General features: G+C 52.7%; 1 protein-coding gene across 1 annotated transcript in view; it reads right to left on the minus strand.

Moving 5' to 3' along the window:
- TMOD1 (tropomodulin 1) overlaps positions 1-17,283 on the minus strand; it is an 84,446-nt gene extending 67,163 nt beyond the window's left edge. The window contains exon 1 of the mRNA XM_044265294.1: positions 17,227-17,283. The gene's annotated coding sequence lies outside the window, so the exon portion shown is untranslated. The remainder of the gene's footprint in view (positions 1-17,226) is intronic.
- Positions 17,284-17,776: the final 493 nt, after the last annotated feature.

Consider the following 17,776-nt stretch of genomic DNA (forward strand, 5'->3'; position numbering starts at 1 on the left):
GGCCCTTTCTCTCCCAGGAATGTTACAGAGCGACCGCCCTTCTGTTAAATAAGCTGAGAGGAGTGGAGGGCCCCTAAGGCCAGCTAGGAAGCTGTCAGCTTCAAGCCACACTCACCTACTTGGCTCCCAGAATGGGCTTCTCTAAAGCAAGATCCTCCTCCTGGGGTCAGTGACGTGGAGAGCTGGAGGTGGGGAGGGACAGGGTAGGAGGGAGGTGAAAACCACGTGTGCAGAGCCCATGGTAAGCTTGACATTAAAATGTGGCTTAGAAGAGATGATGTTTTACAGCTGGTAATAAAAAGGCTTCCATTTCCTAATAAAAGAGGTGCCCCTGATGGACACAGAGCTGAGATTCAGAAGGCTCTGGTTGGAGCGCTGGTTGTGGTTGTGACTCCCTTGCTAAATGCCTCCCTTTCTCTGGGCCTCCATTTGCTCATCTGTAAAATGAGCGTAAGTGGACTGAGTCACTCTGCTTGTAACCTGTGCCTCATGGAGCCCTTCAAAAACAGAGGTGCCCCTCAGATAGGTGGTCTTTAAACCATGAGCAGGGAGACCTCAGGCTCCTTCAGGGCCCCTGCTGGGGGTTATGTAGGAAAGGTGGAGTGAGGGGGCTCACCTTGGTTTTGCCCGATGTGTTTATTTGGGGCTCCATACCAGATTTTCCTTGAAGAAAGGGGGGGTTCAGCTGCGGAAGTAGAAAGTTGCCAATCATGCCGAACAGTGAGAGAGTAATAGTGCTTGTTCCCCCCATAGCGTGTTGTGAAGGTTAAGTGGCCTCGAGCAGATCTGGTACAAAGCCTGGGGCTGGTGTGTGGTCATCACAGCTGCACAAACGTGCTAGCTGTGACCATGAGGCTGCCGCCCCCTGCTGCTGCTGCTGGGCTTGCCTTCCCATCCCCCCCCTCCCCCAGGCCCTATCAGCAGACTGTAACTCCCCTCAGAGAAGGACTTATGTCTTATTTGTCTTTGTGTCCCCAGTGCCTAGCCCTGTGCCTGGTAAATGTATTAGTAGAGAATGAGCACATTCAGGTTTCAGGCTAGTGTCCTTGGGCCTTTGGGCAAGTCCCTTCTCCTCTTGCATCCTTTGGGTCTGGGAGACCTGGGAACCCAAGGCGGGGACAGCAGCAGGAAGGGGGTGATGATGAAGTTTCCGGCATGGCCCACCTGAGGCGCCTCTCTTACCTGCTTTATAAATTGAGTTCTGAGTAAGAGTTGGTAAGAAAAACAAAAGAGCGGCTCAAGAAACATAAGACACACGGCAAAACTCGAGTTTTCCACAGCTAGAGTCTGTGTCACCCCAGCCAGTGTATTTGGCCACCTCCCTTCTCAGCAGCCGAAGCCTTAGACCGCCGCTCAACGGGAAGATATAGAACTTACAGGCTGTGCCAGGAAATAAAACTAGGCAGGTTGGAGAGTAAAAATTAGTGGGTCAAGGGCTGAGGCCATCATGGACTCTGAAAAACAATCTGAGGGGTTTGAAGTGGTGGGGGGGTGGGAGGTTGGGGTACCAGGTGGTGGGTATTATAGAGGGCACAGCTTGCATGGAGCACTGGGTGTGGTGAAAAAATAATGAATACTGTTTTTCTGAAAATAAATAAATTGGAAAAAAAAAAAAAAAGAAGTGAAAGCTCTCGGAGTACCAAATGCACTTTTAAATCTTTCGTGGGGAGCGGGTCCAGTCACTTCCGCTAATGGCTTTTCCAGCATCTGGCCCCACGGGAAAACTCCGGAAGGAGGCGCTGGAACAGCATCAGGATTTATGGACTGTGTTTCCCTGAGGTCAGGAGGGCCTGAGTCACAAGTTCAAATGAGTATTTTCCAGGCCTGCCATCTTCTTATCTCAGCCACATCAAGATGAACATCAAGATGATGGGTGAAGAAAGGCTGATTTACAAAGTTGATGCTTCATACTTGATCTTCTCGTGTCTTTGTCCTTCTCTCTCTCTTTTTTAAAGATTTTATTATTTATTTGAGAGAGAGAAACAGCATGAGAGGTGAGAGGGTCAGAGAGAGAAGCAGGCTCCCTGCTGAGCCGGGAGCCTGAAATGGGACTCGATCCCAGGACTCCAGGATCATGACCTGAGCAGGTGAGTTCAGTTAAGCAGGCAGATGCTTAACTGAAGGACCAGGTGCCCCACGTCCTTCTCTTTTGGAAGACACTTTGGTCAAAGAGATTTTAGGCTTCATCACCGAAGCCTGTCCCTCTCTCTTCCCTTGGCTTCAGGGACACAAGAGTACCTGAGATACCATCTTGAGAGAGCTGTCTCCCCACTGCCCTCCTTCATGAGATACCCCTAAGGGCAGCCATGCTTCACACCATGTGACACTTCCTCTCAGCTGATTGGACAAAGTGGGTGCCCGGCTCAAGGGCAACGGATTGCTCGGCTAGTCAATGAGCCATGAGGTGGCTTAGAATTGGGTGAATGAGCTTTTATTTCTTGGCATCTGTATTAGTTCCTGGGATTGTCTTAACGAAGTACCACAAACTGACTGGCTTAAACAGCAGAAATGGTTGTCTCTCAGTCCTGACAGCTAGACCTTCAAAATCGAGGTGTTGGCAGCGTTGGCTCCTTCTGAAGGCTCTTTGGGAGAATCTGGTCCCCGTCTCTCCCCTTGCTCTGGGAGCCCCAGGCATTCCTAGTTTTGAGCTGGCGGTCTCCCTGTTCTGGACGTGTTTGTGCCTACACATCCCCTTAATATAAGGATGCCAGCCATACTGGATTAGGGCCTGCCCTTGGGAGCTTATCTTAACTTGATTGTCTGCAAAGACCCTACTTCCAAATAAGGTCACAATCACAGGTATAAATTCTGGGGCGATACAATTCAACCCACAACAACACTGAACAGGGCCTCCAGGAGAAAGGGAGACAGGTGGCAGGGGAAGCTGGGGGTGAAGAGTCCGCCATGAGCATGTGGAAGCTGAGGCCACGAGGGAAGAGACATTTAGGGAAGTAAAAGTCTTCAGAGGAGGGTGAAATCCTGGGATGAGAAGGAGACAGAGAACGCTGTGTCCCCAGAAGGGCCCTGCTCCCCCAGGTCTGGGTTGCTGAGGCTCATGCTGGATTCCCATGAGAACCCCATACTCCCACAGTCCTCGGGAGGCCCACCCTGTCTCCCACATGCTACCCTCCCCGCGCTCAGGCACCTTGAATGAGCCCTGCTCCTTGTAGCTCACGAGAGCTCAGACTCTCTGGGTTTCCCTCCTTCCTTTCTGCCCTTCCTTCTCAGTCACCCCAATGACGCATTCATTCTCCTTGGCCCACGGGTCCCCTGGGCTCTGCCCTCTCCTCACATCTCACACTTCTCCTGGTGCTCCTCATCTTCTCCTGTGTGGATTCGGTTACCAGTGATAAGCTGATGACTCTCAGCCAGTCTCTCCAGCCCTGGCTCCTGCCAGGCACTCCTGGAGCCCACAGGCCCCACATGCCCAACGCTGAATGTGGACCTGCCTGCCCACCCCCACCTTCTCCTCCTGGGTGACCACCGGAGCAGCCTCAGTCACCGCTGGGGCCAGCCTGCACGTCCCCTCCCCACTGCCCTCGCTCTGGTCAGTCCCCACGCCCGCCAGCCCCCTCTCTCTTTCTCTCTTATTTTTTAAACATTACAGTGATTTTGAGATTGTGATAAAATGCATATAACAAAATTTACCATTTTTAAAAAAAGTTTTATTTATTTACTTGACACAGAGAGAGAGATCACAAGTAGGCAGAGAGGCAGGCAGAGCGTGAGGGAAAGCAGGCTCCCCGCCAAGCAGAGAGCCTGATGCGGGGCTCGATCCCAGGACCCTGAGATCATGACCTGAGCAGAAGGCAGAGGCTTAACCCACCCGAGCCACCCAGGAGCCCCTAAAATTTACCATTTTAACCTTTTTAGGTAATCCGCTGGGAAGCATGAAACACAGTCACACTGTTGCGAAGCCATCGCTGCTGCCCATCCCCAGAGCTTGTTCTGAAACTCGCCCCATTAAGCACTAGCTTCCCATCCTGCCCTCCCAGCCTCCCCAGCCCCTGGCAGCCACCACTCTCCCTCTGTCCCTGTGAATGTGACCACCCCAGGCACTTCATCTTCGTGGAATCCTACCGTATTTGTCCTTTTGGGACCAGAAGCCTAACTTTCTCCAGTCCTTTCTGTCTGTCCTTCCTCTCCCTTTCCATGAGGCTTGTCTTTTTAAAATCTACTTTATCACAACCGTCCCCCAACCTCTCCCTGCTTCATCCCTACTTTCCTGTCCACGCCCAACTCAGCCTCTAAATGATATTCATGAACGTCAGTTCTGATGCTGCTCCGAGCCGAAAGCCACCTTCAAAGGCCCCATCATGACAGATGACAGACGGAGAGCAAACACGTCGGCCTGGGGTGTGAGGCCATTGGAGAGCTGATGGCCGCTGGGCCTCCCCAGCTTCTGATCCAGCCCAAGCTTCCCTTTCCGGCTGTGCTAGAACACTCACCCCAGCCACCCCTGACATTTCAGTCCTCCCAGCTGTCCTCTTAGCCAGGAGGGTCCTCTCCCCACCTCCATGTCCTCTGAAGACATGCTAAGTTCTGGGGGCACAGTCTCTCCAGAGAGCGAAGCATCCTGACCTCCTTATTGGGGTGGCTGGCCTTCCCCCTGCACAGCCTCCTGGGGACTGGGGACAACTGTGTCCCCATGTCCCTTAGCACCCCATCCCCTCCCCCACTTGCTGGGCCCAATGGGCAGCCCCCCTCCGATCAGCTCCACATCTCAGTGAGCAGCCAGGCCTGGCTCAGAGTGAGGGCCCGGTCACTGCAGCTCAGTCAGGGACACAGGCCCGGGGAGCAGAGCAGACGACCGAATTCCAACCTGGGCCAGTGACCTGCAAGGGGAGAAAGTCAACCAGCCCTGGGTGGGGGCTACCAGGTAGGGTGTGGAAGGAGCAAACAAGCAAGCAATGGAAGCTCTAGGCGGCTTAACCTCCTTGAGGTTTAGGCTTTGTAACAGGGTCATAGAATGTGATGCAAGAATCGTACCAATCAGCATGCAACGTGCAGAGACCTTTGCAGTTGATACACCTTGATCACTTCCAGGCCGCTGTTCCATGTCCCCGGCAGAGTGAGGGGTGAATGTGCCTTGGGGAGTGGTGTCCCTGTGGTGAGACCCAGCCAGGGAGCCAGACAAGAGAGCTGAGCTTCCCAGCCACTTGCTGGCCCATGTCCCCTGCCATCTTGCTTCCCCAGGGAGCCCTGGCCTGCTGCTTAACCCCCACTGGGCCGTGGGAGGAGTTCCTCCTACCCCCACCCCGCCATAGGACTGGCTGCTAAATAAACTGGGTCTGGGTCCAGTGCAAAGTAAGACCATAGGATCCTCTGTTCAAAATCAGAAAAAAGTGCCACTAAAGGTACCAAGATATAAAGTTTTACCTTCCTCTCATGGCCTCGCTCTTGCTGTGTCATAGTGTTTTCTTATTGTTTAATTTCTGGGTCACACAGGTGCCCGTGGGCTGCGACACAAAACATGCATGCCAAATGCACAAGCAGCCACTCTCTCCCCCTCCCCGCCCCCGCTCCCTACCCGGAGCAGGATACACGCAGCCCACACACAGAAATGAGCCATCTGGGGGATCGCGACCTCTGTGCTAGACTAGGGGGACGAGAGGCAGCGTTGCCGGCAGAATGTACCAGAGATCGGCAGAGGTAGCACAGGCAGGCTGGTGGGACCCGGGGGGAGGTGCCCAGGATGGGAGGCAGCTGGGGTCTAAGAGGCAGCAGGAGGTGGGGACTCGAGCGGGCCAAGCCGCTAAGCCTGGGGCATGCTCTGTTAGCCACAGCACTTCACTTAAAAATACAAAGCCAAAGATAAAATTAAGAATTTCAGGAGATATCTACAGAGAATTCACCCAAGCCCAGTGTCCTTTGCAGGGTACAGTCTGCAACTATGTCACCTACAAGCCATCCCCAGTCTTCTCCCCAGGACACACATCCTGAAGGCCCTAGGGCCAGACTCGGCTTTGTCTCCCCTCAGATGGTCCTTTTCCTTCCTTCCTAGTATCTTCCCACCCATGGTCCCTGCCTCTGCAGGAAGCGGTCCACTGGGCAATGACAGAAGGAGCACTGGGATGGGAGTCAGGGGATCTGATTACAAGTCCTGTTGGTTGAGGACTTGCTGTGCGATCTTGGGCAAGTTGCTGTACCTCTCTGGATCTCAGTTTTGACAACCCAATTCATTGGGTATTTACTGAGAACCCACTATGTGCAGGGCAGGGTGGGCCTTTGTGGCACAGACAGAAATTAAGATATTTCCTGGTCCTTAGGATGCTTATAGTGATGTTGGGAGGGTGACACTCACACAGAGATCCCTGGGGCCATGTCATACGCATGGTGCTTTACAGACAGAATGAGATAAAGGATGATACAATTCACATTGCTGGTTTCCTTCCCCTTGCCTCAGTCCCACAACGCTTGAGACCCGACAAGCCAACCCCATAAACATGAGATGGTTGGGGACATAGCTGAGTGGCCATGAGAAAGATTTAGGGGTTCTCAAGGGACTGTCAACGCAACGTAAGTCAACAGTGTAAGGCACTGGCCCAAGGGTCATGATGGGATCTCCTCCGCATTCATCAAAGTACAGTGGCTGAAGAAAGGCAATGGCGGTCTTGCTTAGCTTCATGCTGGGGCTCAGCTCTGGGCCCCCACCCTTTCATTTGTGGGGGTGACTTTTTTTCCTTTTTAATAAGGCATTGGCTTTGTATGTAGTCAAGTGTGCAAGTCTTGACAGCACAGCTCCCTGAATTTCCCACGTCTTCACCTATGTAAACACCACTCAGAGGAAGGCAGGGACCATTTCCAGTCCACCAGAATGCTCTGGTACCTCCTCTCAGTCCATCTCCCTCAAAGGTAATTGCTCTTCCGACTCTTAAAACCACAGGTGGGTTTTAGCTGCTTTGAACACTACATAAATGAAAACACACAGTGGGAATGTTCTCACGTCCGGCGTCTTTCACGCACATCACAACTGTGGGATTCATCTGTGTTGTGTGTTAACAAGTGTTCATTCTTTTTCACTGATGTGTAGTATTCCATCAAACAAATTACACCATAACTTAGCTACTCTACTGGTAATGGACATTTAAGTTATTTCTAGTATTTGGTAACTATAAATAGGGCTACACATGCCTTCTGGTAGAAATAATCCCTTATTTCTCTTGGGTACATCCCTGGAGTTGAATTACTTGCCTGGAGTAAGTGTACATTTAGTTTCAGTAGACACTGTCGAACAGTTTCCCAAAGTAATTTCCCAATTTTCCATTTCTACCAGTGACGGATGAGAGTTCCAGTTGCTCTGTATCCTCGTCAACTCTTGCTATGCTCCGTACTTTTCATTTTAGCCTGAGTCATGATGCCGGGTGGCTGGTGGTATTTCGTTGTGTGTTTCCTGCTCTCTAGCGATGCTGAGTACAGTTCATATGCCTGGTGGCCACGTGGGTGACCTCTTCTGTGAACTGGACCTTTGCTCATGAGCGGTGTTGAGTCCAGAGAAAGGAAGCAGGGTATCACAGGGAGAACAGTTGAAGGACCAGGAGAGACGTGGTCACACTCTTCACGCCCGTAATGCGCTGCCTCTGGGAAGGAGGGACAGATGTGTGCTGGGACTCCCCAGCAGGCAGACAACCTAGATTTCCATGGCATGGATTTAGGATCTGCACCAAAAACATTCTCTTTAAGAGACTTGTCTCTTGGGCTGTTTGTTTTTATTTTCCCCCAGCTGATCTCATTCTCTTAGTCATATGGGAAAACACCTGCTGAAAAAGCAGGGAAGCTAAACACAGTGTTTGACCCTGTCTCTCTCTGCCGTTGCTACGAGCCCCAACCCAGGACACGTGGAGTCTCAGAGGTCCACACGTCCGTCAAAACTGTCCAGCGGGTTAAATTAGAAAGGCCATGTGCGTGTGGGTGCACGCGGCTGTGCGTAGTTTCATTCTGCATCTCTTGAGGTCATCACAGTGTCTGAGTCACTGCACGAATCACTGTAAGCAACAGGGTTCCAGGAAAAGGCTCTGAAAACCATCTCCTGACCCTGGCTGGCTGCAAACCGGGCCACAGCCTGTTCTGGGGCTCCTTTCCCCCACCTCTCGGCAGCTCCTCCAGCGAAAGCCACTGTGAGCTCTCACCAGACCCAGCCTCTTCTGTGCCATCTCCCTCCCAGCAGCAAAGGGACATCTTAGTACAAGTGGGAGAGGACATCAGAGTTCGGCCAACAGAAGCATCATCTTACTGTACCCCTCTGTCCCCCAGACCAAAAGATACTTGGGAGCAAACGTGTCCTCTCCCACGGTCCCACACAAAGCCTGTGCCTCTTAGGTGCTGAGGGCAAGTTTGCTAAGTAAATGAATGAACGCCTCGCGTTGTTACTGGCTTTGACAGCCATACATCAAGAGCATTGGTAGAATAAAAGCTGGTTTGTAGAAAAGCCTGTGGACCTCACTCCTCTCCTCAGTCTCCATTTGACAAACACAACTTGTCACCTTGCCTCACAGCAGGTGTTAACATAAGGTTTGGCTCCTGAAGCCAGTTTTTGTATTTTCGGGAAAAGCAATATGAAAATCAGCAAATGGCAAATGGGGGGGGGATATCAGCTGCTCATTGAACAAAGGGCTAATTTATTTAATAGAGTGCTACCAAATAACCAGAGCAAACAAAGTGCCAACAACTAAATCAGCTCAACGAAAACGTAGAGAGAGGAAAGGAACAGGCAATTCACCTAAAAATACAAATGGCTAAAGAACCTAGAGGCAGAACCTAGATGCTCACTCCTAACTACTGGAAGGTAAATTAGGAAATGAGCCATCGGTTCCATCCATCGCATTAACAAAACAGCGAAAGTCTGAGAATCCCCAGTGTTTGCAAGATGTGGGGGAGACAGCGCTGTCACAGGGAAGAGAAACTCCCATTGGTTTACTCCCTTTCAAGGCAAGTTAAGCCATATCTACCCAACTGCCCAGGCCCTTTGACTCAGCAATACTCCTTCTGGGAATTTTTCCTGCTCATTTGCTCACTAGATTATACAAAGATACATGTATCAATCATCTGATTATTATCTGTATTAGCAAAAAACCGGGAACCACATAACAGTTCATCCACAGGGCCCTGGGTACATAGGTCTAGTGCAGACATAGGGCGAAGGCTATTAACCTCAGCCTTGGGGCTCTTCCCCTGCTGTGTCACTGTACCTCATAATAACAAGTGCTATTCTGGACATCCTGCATCAGAGGCACAGTGCTAAGCGCTTTCCACAGATTATTTCAAGCAATCTTAATAACTCTAGGAAGTAGGTACTTTTTATTCCCATTTTATAGATGAAGAAACTGGACTGCAGCCATCTGACCGCATTAGCCCCCAAGGGGTGCCATAACCAGTTACCACAAACTGGATGGCTTAAATTTGCTCTGTTGCAACTCAGAATGTCAAAAATTGGGAATCAAGATATCAGCAGGATTGGCTCCTTTTGGAGGCTCTGAGGAAGAATGCGTTGTCTCAAGCCTCTCTCCTAGCTCCTGGTGATGCCGGCGCCAGCTCTGTGGAATTTCTTGGCTCTTACCTGCATCACTGACTTTGTCATCTCAGGCCCTCCTTCGTTGTGTGGGTCCCCTCCTCTTACAAAGACACTGGCTGCCAGATCTAGGGCCCCCCCCAATCCACTAATACCTTGTCTTAACCAATGGCATCGTGAGGACCCCATTTCCAAATAGGGTCACCTTCTGAGGTTCCGTGGACATGATTTTGGGGGAACACGATCTAACTTAATACAGTGACCAAGGTCACAAAGCTAGTAAGTACTCGAGCTGAAATTTGAATCCAGACAAGACTCCACCTGACTGTGTGTGTCGTCACTACTCCACGCTGCCTCCCTGTCAGAGCTCACGCTGTGGGATGCTAACCACATCACAGGCGCAGTCTTACACACTCACGTATAATAGCTCATTTAGTCCCCACAGCACCCCCGCTTTACAGATGGGGAAATAGGTTCCCACAACAACCCCATTTTATAAAAGGAGAAACTGAGGCATGGAGAGTTTAAAATCACCTGAATTTACATGGCTAGTAATAGGCAGACCTTTGATTTGAACCCAGGGAGCTGTCCTCGAAGTCCATGTTCTTAAGCCTGATGCTAAACTGCCTTCCAGGGGTGCCTGGGTGGCTCAGTCGGTTAGGCGTCTGCCTTCAGCTCAGGTCATGATCTCAGGTCCTAGAATGGAGTCCCACATCGGGCTCCCTGCTCAGCAGGGTGTCTGCTTTTCCTTCTCCCTCTGTTCCTCCCCCTGCTCAAGCTTGCTTTGTCTCTCTCCCTCTCTCTCTCATATAAATAAATAAAATCTTGGGAAAAAAAGGAAATAGCCTTCCACCTCGTGTTGCATTGTGATGTATGGTCTGGGAAGGAGGGCTCAGAAAACACCTGTCTCCCCTGAAAGACCAGTGTTCTTTTCATCAGACACCAACCGTCCCCCAGTTCATCTTGTGTCCCTTTCCCCTTGGCCATCATGATTCATCCCAGAGCTGACTTGGGTGTCCAAAAACAGTTGCCATCTCAGCCAAGACGCTGGCCTAATTACCACCCCTTATTCTGCAGTGGGCATTTTTAACCTGGGGTTTCAAGTGACCTTCAGGGGAACTCACCCGCCCACTGTGGTGACATGTGGTGATGAACTGCCATGCACAGGAACATTCGTTTTTCTCCAGAAAAAAAGGTGAGAGCAAGGCCCTGAGCTCCCATCAGGTTCCCAGGATTTTAGAATCCCGATTTTCAAGCTTGCAGCCCTGTCTTTTTTAAAACATCTGTTCTTCCCAGTTACGTTGCCTGAGCAGGTTTATTTTAAGCGGTCTCAAAGCCTTTCAATGGTGTAAATGGAATGCAATAGAAAACCACAAACAAATGCATACAATGTTGTCTTCCTGTGTGACTTTTTAAATCGTCCTGGGTTTGCCAGGAGGACGGTCCCTCTTTAGGGCTCCCCCCACCCTTGTCTTCTGAGTGGTTCTGATGTCCCCATCGCAGCACTGGGAGCGCTCATCCTGGGCTCACAGACGCCTCACTTACAAGCAGCGTGCCCTGAAAAGGCCACGAGACACAGGAGTCTGGGGAGAGGTTCTAGGCTGGCCAGGAAGTGGACAGTTGGGTTTGACAGTCCTGTCTGGGCCTAAATCTCTCCAGGTTGCAAAGGAGGAGGGAAGGTAGCAGAAGATGGAGATTACCCACTGCTGCTCAGCCCGACCCTTCCGGCAGCAGGTCGATTTTGGGGTCTTGCCCTCACCAGCGTGCTGTGGCCACATACGTGCCTACCACAGGCCTTCCCCACCATCACTCGGGTCCCTGTTACCTGCCCATTCTGTCCTCCCAAACCCCTGCCTCCCCCACATGCCCCACCACCTCCAACCTACCCCATCAGCCTCCATATGTGTGCCCTGCACGTGCTCCCTTAAAAACAAAACCAACCAACCCATCAGACAAAAGCAAAAACCCAGTAAGAGCTCTGGATTTTGAGTCAGGGCTTAAATGAACTCATTTGTAGATTTTAATAAAAAATGATATCTTAATGCAAGGGCCAAGGGCAACAGTGGAGATAACCAGCCCTCCCCTCGGTGCTCAAAGTATGGGAGTCTGTGCATGCGGGCTGAGCATAGCAATAGGAGGTGTTCCTTAGTGCTTATCATTAAGCCTATTGCTTAATAAAATGATTAAAGCTTTTTAGACACAAGGAACTTATTAGAAATTCAGAATCTCAGAACCTGTCCCAGGCCTACTGAGCCAGAGTCTGTATTTTAATAAGATCCCAAATGATTCAAATGCTAGAGAAACCCTAGAACAGGACGCAAGCCCTCTCACTTCTCAAGCCTCCCAAACCATGGAAAGCACTTTGGCTTTTCTGGAATATGCACCCCAATTAGATGACCTGGGACAATTCCTATTTAGGTTCACTGTCCTTTGTCAACAAAGGGGGTTAATAACACCTACCCTTCCCCCCCTTACAGGATTCCTGAGTTTCAAATGAGATCATGGATTCATTCTGTGTGTTGGGATGGGGCTGATTGGGGTTTAGAGTCAGGGGGAGCGGAAAAGGGTTTTTTGCCCTCACAAAGTCAATGGTTTGGGAAAATGTGCTGTAGATACCAGTTTCTGCTTTGTGATTGTCATCGCTGTCACTGGGCTCTCATTTGCATACCCTCTTACTCGCTCACTCATCCATTCAATGGTCAGTCATTTGTCCCCACGAAAGTGCCTACACTGAGACAAGCTCTGAGCTCTGAGCTGGAACACTGCGGAAGCAGAAATAAATCAGCCATAAATTGTCTTCAAGGAGCTGTCAGTCCCTTCGGAGACAAGGATTTAGCTGACGATTCCATTTAGAACACACTACGGCTGGTGCTCTGAGGTCCATTTGGGGGGCTGAGTGTACACAGATAAGGCAACCAGGAGCTTTGCTTCAAAGGATGACCACAAGTCCACCATGTTAGGAAGGGAGAGAACAGCATTCCAGGCAGAAGGAACAGCAGAGCTAAAGCCAGGGAGCCATGAAGTCACATAGGCTGGCTCCATGACCAGAAGCTAAAGAGAATTTGCAGGAGGGCCAAGAGGTAGTTTGGGAGAAGTAGCTTGAGGCCAGATCTTTGATGGTCTTGGGTTTAGTGCTAAGGAATCTGGTAGGAAATAGGGGGTACCTGAAGGGAGAGGGATAACAGGGTTGGAGTTGCATTTCATAAAGATATTTATTTATTTATGTATTTGACAGACAGAGATCACAAGTAGGCAGAGAGGCGGGTAGAGAGAGAGGAGAAAGCAGGCTCCCTGTGGAGCAGAGAGCCCAATGCGGGACTCGATCCCAGGATCCTGGGATCATGACCTGAGCTGAAGGCAGAGGCTTTAACCCACTGAGCCACCCAGGCACCCTCATAAAGATCTTTCAACAGTGTCGCAGAAGAAGAAAAGCCTTGATGCAGAGAGATATTTATGAGGCTCTGACAATAGCGCAGGGAAGAGACAGCAAGTACTTGATTGGCGTCATGATTGTGGAGGTAGAAATGACAAAAAGGAATATTCAAGAAGGTAGAATTGACAGGATTCTCGACCAAATAAATGGGGTGGTGAAGGAAAGGGAGATCTCTGGCTTGGTGCCTAGCTGGATGGTGTTACTAATGTTAACCAAGAAGGAAGACATTGAAGGAAGAGTTGGTGATGAGCCTGAGTCAGACCTGTTGGGTGTGAAGTGCCTTTGGGACTCCCTATTCGTTTTGTCTGATTGGCAGGAGGCATGGATGCCTGGAGCTGAGGAGAGTAGCCCAGGCGGGACACACAAATCTGGGAGTTGTGAATTTATGGCCCATGGCTGGAGCCCTGCATGAATGGGATTGGAGGAGGGTGTGGGATGGAAAGAGAATAGGGTTGAGAGTGGCACTGACATTTAAGAGAAGCAAGATGAGTCCGTGAAGGAGGCTGAGTGAGGCCAAGAGCCGTTACTACTTCCTTCAGTTCCCAGGGACACGAAGGCCGAACACCCCAGTGGCCACAACTCATGACCCAACAGAAGCATCCCCAGGAAGGGCCATGGGGTTATTGCCCTAGAACTCCCAGGATGCACAGTCGCTCAGGCTGTGGCCCATGAGAAGATGTCCTGAGGCGGGGACACATGGGCGCCTGGGCTTGACCTGCCTCCTCTCCTCTCATCCCCGTGCACAGTAACTCCAGCCTTTCACAGATGTGTTTTTGTCTGAGAGAAAAACAAAAGGATGCAAGAAAAGAGAAACAGGGGAAATGCTTGAATTTGTTTCGTTTTCAGACCAGACAAGGGCCCAGCGTTTCCTGACATCGAAGAAAACCTTCCAGACGTGTCCTAGGTTGACTCCAATGAGCTCATTCTTTCATTATCATTAGGGGCAAAGAGAGTCGGGTCCTTTCACAATTAACCAACAGAGGATCTTATAAAACAAAGCAAAAGAGAGGAAACGATCCCAGAATTCTGCTCTCCGATTCGTGTTCTCCTACAGAAACAGGATTGTGGCTTTACACTGATAATAGCTCGGAGCAGCCCAATAACTAATCTATTTGGTGTTCTGGCTTTCAGTGAAAAGCGAACCAGCCTCTTTAGAAATGTTGGCAGCCTGGCTGGTCCATTAGTAAGACTGAAAAATCAAAACACTGACTGGAAAAGGCCATTATGACTCCTGGACTCAGCAGGAGTCATTGATAGATGATGTCATTTCAGAAATAAGCAAGCCAAGGTCACAAGGCTCCTGGGCCAAGTCAAACTACCCTTCGTGGGCCATCACTACCCTCCTTTGCAGATCCTGAAGCCTGCTAAGGGGACGCAGGGGTTAGAGCCAGGACTGGGTTCATTTTACTTTACCTCATTTCTATGCTTACCCTGATTCTAGAGGAACGGGGTTTTAGAGGCTGTGACACTCGGCAGGTGGTTAAGGCAGGCCCTGGTCCCCTCCCATTTGCACACGGCCAGATTCTCTTTTCGGCCTCTTCCTGTCTTCTGGGTCCTTTTCTACCTCTTCCCACAAGCCTCATCACAGAAGCACCTGTCCTCCCTTGCCCATCGCCCCCCCCCCCACGCCTGTCTTCAGCTCCTGCTACCTTCCCTCCCTACTCCTTTCTCAGTGGAGCTTTCAGGAGTGGTAGACTCTGTTCCCACGTCTTCTGCTCCCATCAGCCTGCTTCTTCCTCTCGCTAACGCTAGAAATATCCTTGCAGGTACCAAGCCCTTGAGCTGAGGGCTCCCCCAGCATCACCTCACTTCATACCCACAGCAACCCATGTGAAACGTGTTATTATCCCCATTGCACAGAGGAGGAAACTGAGGCTGACACAGACAGGCTGGGTCACTGGCCCCTGTAACGCAGTGGCAGAGCCCATGTTTGATCCCTTTGCAAGGCCCAGTCCGAAGTCACCCAAGACCACGTGCCAGTCCTGGTGGCCCCTTCCCAGTCCTCAGCCCCTCTGTCTTTCCTTAGCAATGGCCACTGCTGACCTCTCTCCTCCCCCGGCTCCTGGGAAACTACTTTCTCCTACTCCTTCCCTCCTCTTCACGGTGGTGGTGGGGGGTGTCCCCCTCTTAGTTTTATCCCTGGCTCTTCACTTTTCTCAGGCTAGCAAGTCTTCCAAGGGAACCTCTGAGCCCTCTTAACCCCAGGTCTAGTGGGGACGATTCTGCCCACCCCCTCATAGCTCAAGGTCACTCAGAATGGGTGGCAGAGTTGGGGAGGGAGCCAGGAGTCCTAACCTCCACGTCAGTCCAGCTCCTGTTACTCGGAGCTGCCACTAAATACCTACTCCCTGTTTTTCACATTTTAGCTGAGCTGCAGCAAGCAGCCCTACCCTGGGTGAGGGAGAAGGTGTGAGGCCCTGATAATGTGGGGCGGAGGCTATTTTTGGAGGACACTGGGTTTCCACTGCGGCTGGGAGTAACTTGCCCGCCAAGCCAGACAAAAACATGAATTTGTAAGATGGGCTCATGAAAGGGAGTAAAGACACCAAATGACAACATTCCTTGTTTTCACTCTGTTTGTTGCATGGCTCAGATTGATGCGGCTCTGGCTGTCTTCATTCCCCCTTACTATCAGGGAGGCTTTGAGGTCTAGAGAAAATGTATAATAGGAAGTAAAGTTGAAGCAAAAATGAAATTTCAGAATGAGGGTGCTGTTGTCTGAGCAGTGGAAAGTTCTGGACAGCAGCAGCTCAAAACAGAGGGGGCACTGGTGGGGCGCTCACAGATCACAAGACCTGCCCTAAGAGCAGCAGGAAGGGTCAGGAAAGAGACAAGAAAGGCTAGTGAAATCTGCAGGCCTCCTGGCCTGCCCAGCAGCACGTGACCTTGAGCAGGGGGTCCTGTGACCCTTGATAAAGAATGAAATAGCTGTCCTCACTGGGAGAAAGATGACGATTTGGGGGGTGCTCCCTCTGAGGGTCCTGAACCCAAGTTAGGGTCTGGTTCAGATACGGAAAAATTGGGGCTAGGTCATCTTCAAGAATCTGAGAGAGTGAATGAAGGTGGAGACCACTTGCCGGGTAGGTGTAGCTGGAGGGGGCTGGGTGGCTGGGGCGTGGCGTGGTGCTTGCGTGTCTCCGAGGCCGCATCATAAGCACTGTATAGACGGGGAAATTGAGGCCAGGGAGCAGCTGGACTGGAGCTGTGGTCCTGCCCAGTTCGTCGGGTCTAAGGCTGTTTGACTCACAGGCTGCTTTGTGAGGGTGATGGCTGCTCCCCAGCAGAGGCGTCCGTAATTACCGTGGGACGCTCTTCCTGGACGTATACGGCACAGGCTATTCGGAGGGCTCTCGCAGGTCCCAGTATAGGCCTGAGTCAGAGGGACTGCCTAAGTGTCCGGTTTCCATCACGCCCCAGGCTGTGCGCGGCTGGGCCCGGGCGTCCCAGGGCAGAGCCCGGGAACAGGTGTGCGGCAGCACTGGTGGTCAAGAGCGCACCCTGCTGCTCTCGCCGCCCAGACTCCGAGCTCCATCACCCGAACCAAACCCTGCCCTTACGAACGGGGCCACTGAGGACCAGAGAAGGGAGGGGGCTCGCCAAGACCACCCCGTGAGTTGGCGACAGCGAGGGGGTTTCTGCCTCCAGACTCCTGCCCGCTCTACCCTGGCACGAAATGCCTGCATCGTGGTGCGTTCAACCGCGTCAGCTCCGTAGTTCGGGAAACTTTTCCTGTCACCAGCTGGCGCAGGAACCTCGGTTCCTCGTCCACCAAGCACGAACGCCCCATTCCCACCCCCAAACTCTCGGCAGAGGGGAAGGGCCACGCCTCGTGCCGGGCTCCGTCGGGCAGCACCTGTCCGCGGCTCAGAGCCCCGCGGCGCGGGTGGCGAGTGGCAAGTGGCGAGCGGCGGGGGTGGCCGCTCCGCCCGGACCTCCGCCGGGACCTCGGCCCGGACCCCCCGCCCGGCGCCGCTCTCCGAGAGCGCACGGGTCCTTCCGCCGCTTACAGACGCGGCGCCGGGGGCCGGAGACGAGAGCGCCGCGGCTGGGGCCCCGGGAGCCTAGGGGCGCCGACGCAGTGCGGGGCTCCGGACCCCGAGACCAGCGCTCCCCAGCCCCCGAGGCAACCCGAGGCGGCGGCTATTTATAGAGGGAGCCACGCTCAGTCCCTCTTGGCGGCGGCGGCGACAGCTGAATATTTTGCCCAGATATGGCTGGGGCCCCGGCGCGGGGGCAGGGAGCCCCGCGAGCGTGAGGGGTACCCCGGGCCGGGTGGGGGGCTTACCGGGCCGTAGAGCCGCGGGGACGGGCGCGGGCGGCGATGGGGCGAGCGCGGGCGGCAGGCGGACGGGAGCTGGCGGCGGCCGGCGGGCGGGCGGGCGAGCGCAGCGCGGGGCTGGACGAGCTCCCGGGCGGCCGCGGGCGGGCGCTGTGGGCTCCGGGGGTGGGAGCCAGGGGCGGGCCCGGCTCCGCGCTGTCACCGCGCCCCGCCCCGCCCTCCCGCCGCCCTCTCCCTCGGTACCTCTCCCTCCGTACCTCTCCCTCCACTCGGGGGCGCCGGGGCGCCGCTCACCGTTCCCGACCCGGGAGCAACGTCCGCTGGGGGCAGCGCTGGGCAGGGGCCGGGGCGCCCCGAGGCTTGGTTCCGCGGACAGAGGCGTGTGGATAGCACCGAGTCTCGGTCTCGATTTCCCCACTTGTACCGGGAGGAGTTTAAGCGGCGGTAGAGGTGTCTGGGAAAAGGTGGGCAGATAGGCATTCCTTCGGCGTCTGGGAAGAATCGGGAGGTCTTTGGATGGAGCAAACAAAGCCAGCCAAGCAGCTGCTGCATCTTT

The sequence above is a fragment of the Neovison vison genome, chromosome 9 (genome assembly GCF_020171115.1).
Source record: "Neovison vison isolate M4711 chromosome 9, ASM_NN_V1, whole genome shotgun sequence".
NCBI lineage: Eukaryota > Metazoa > Chordata > Mammalia > Carnivora > Mustelidae > Neogale > Neogale vison.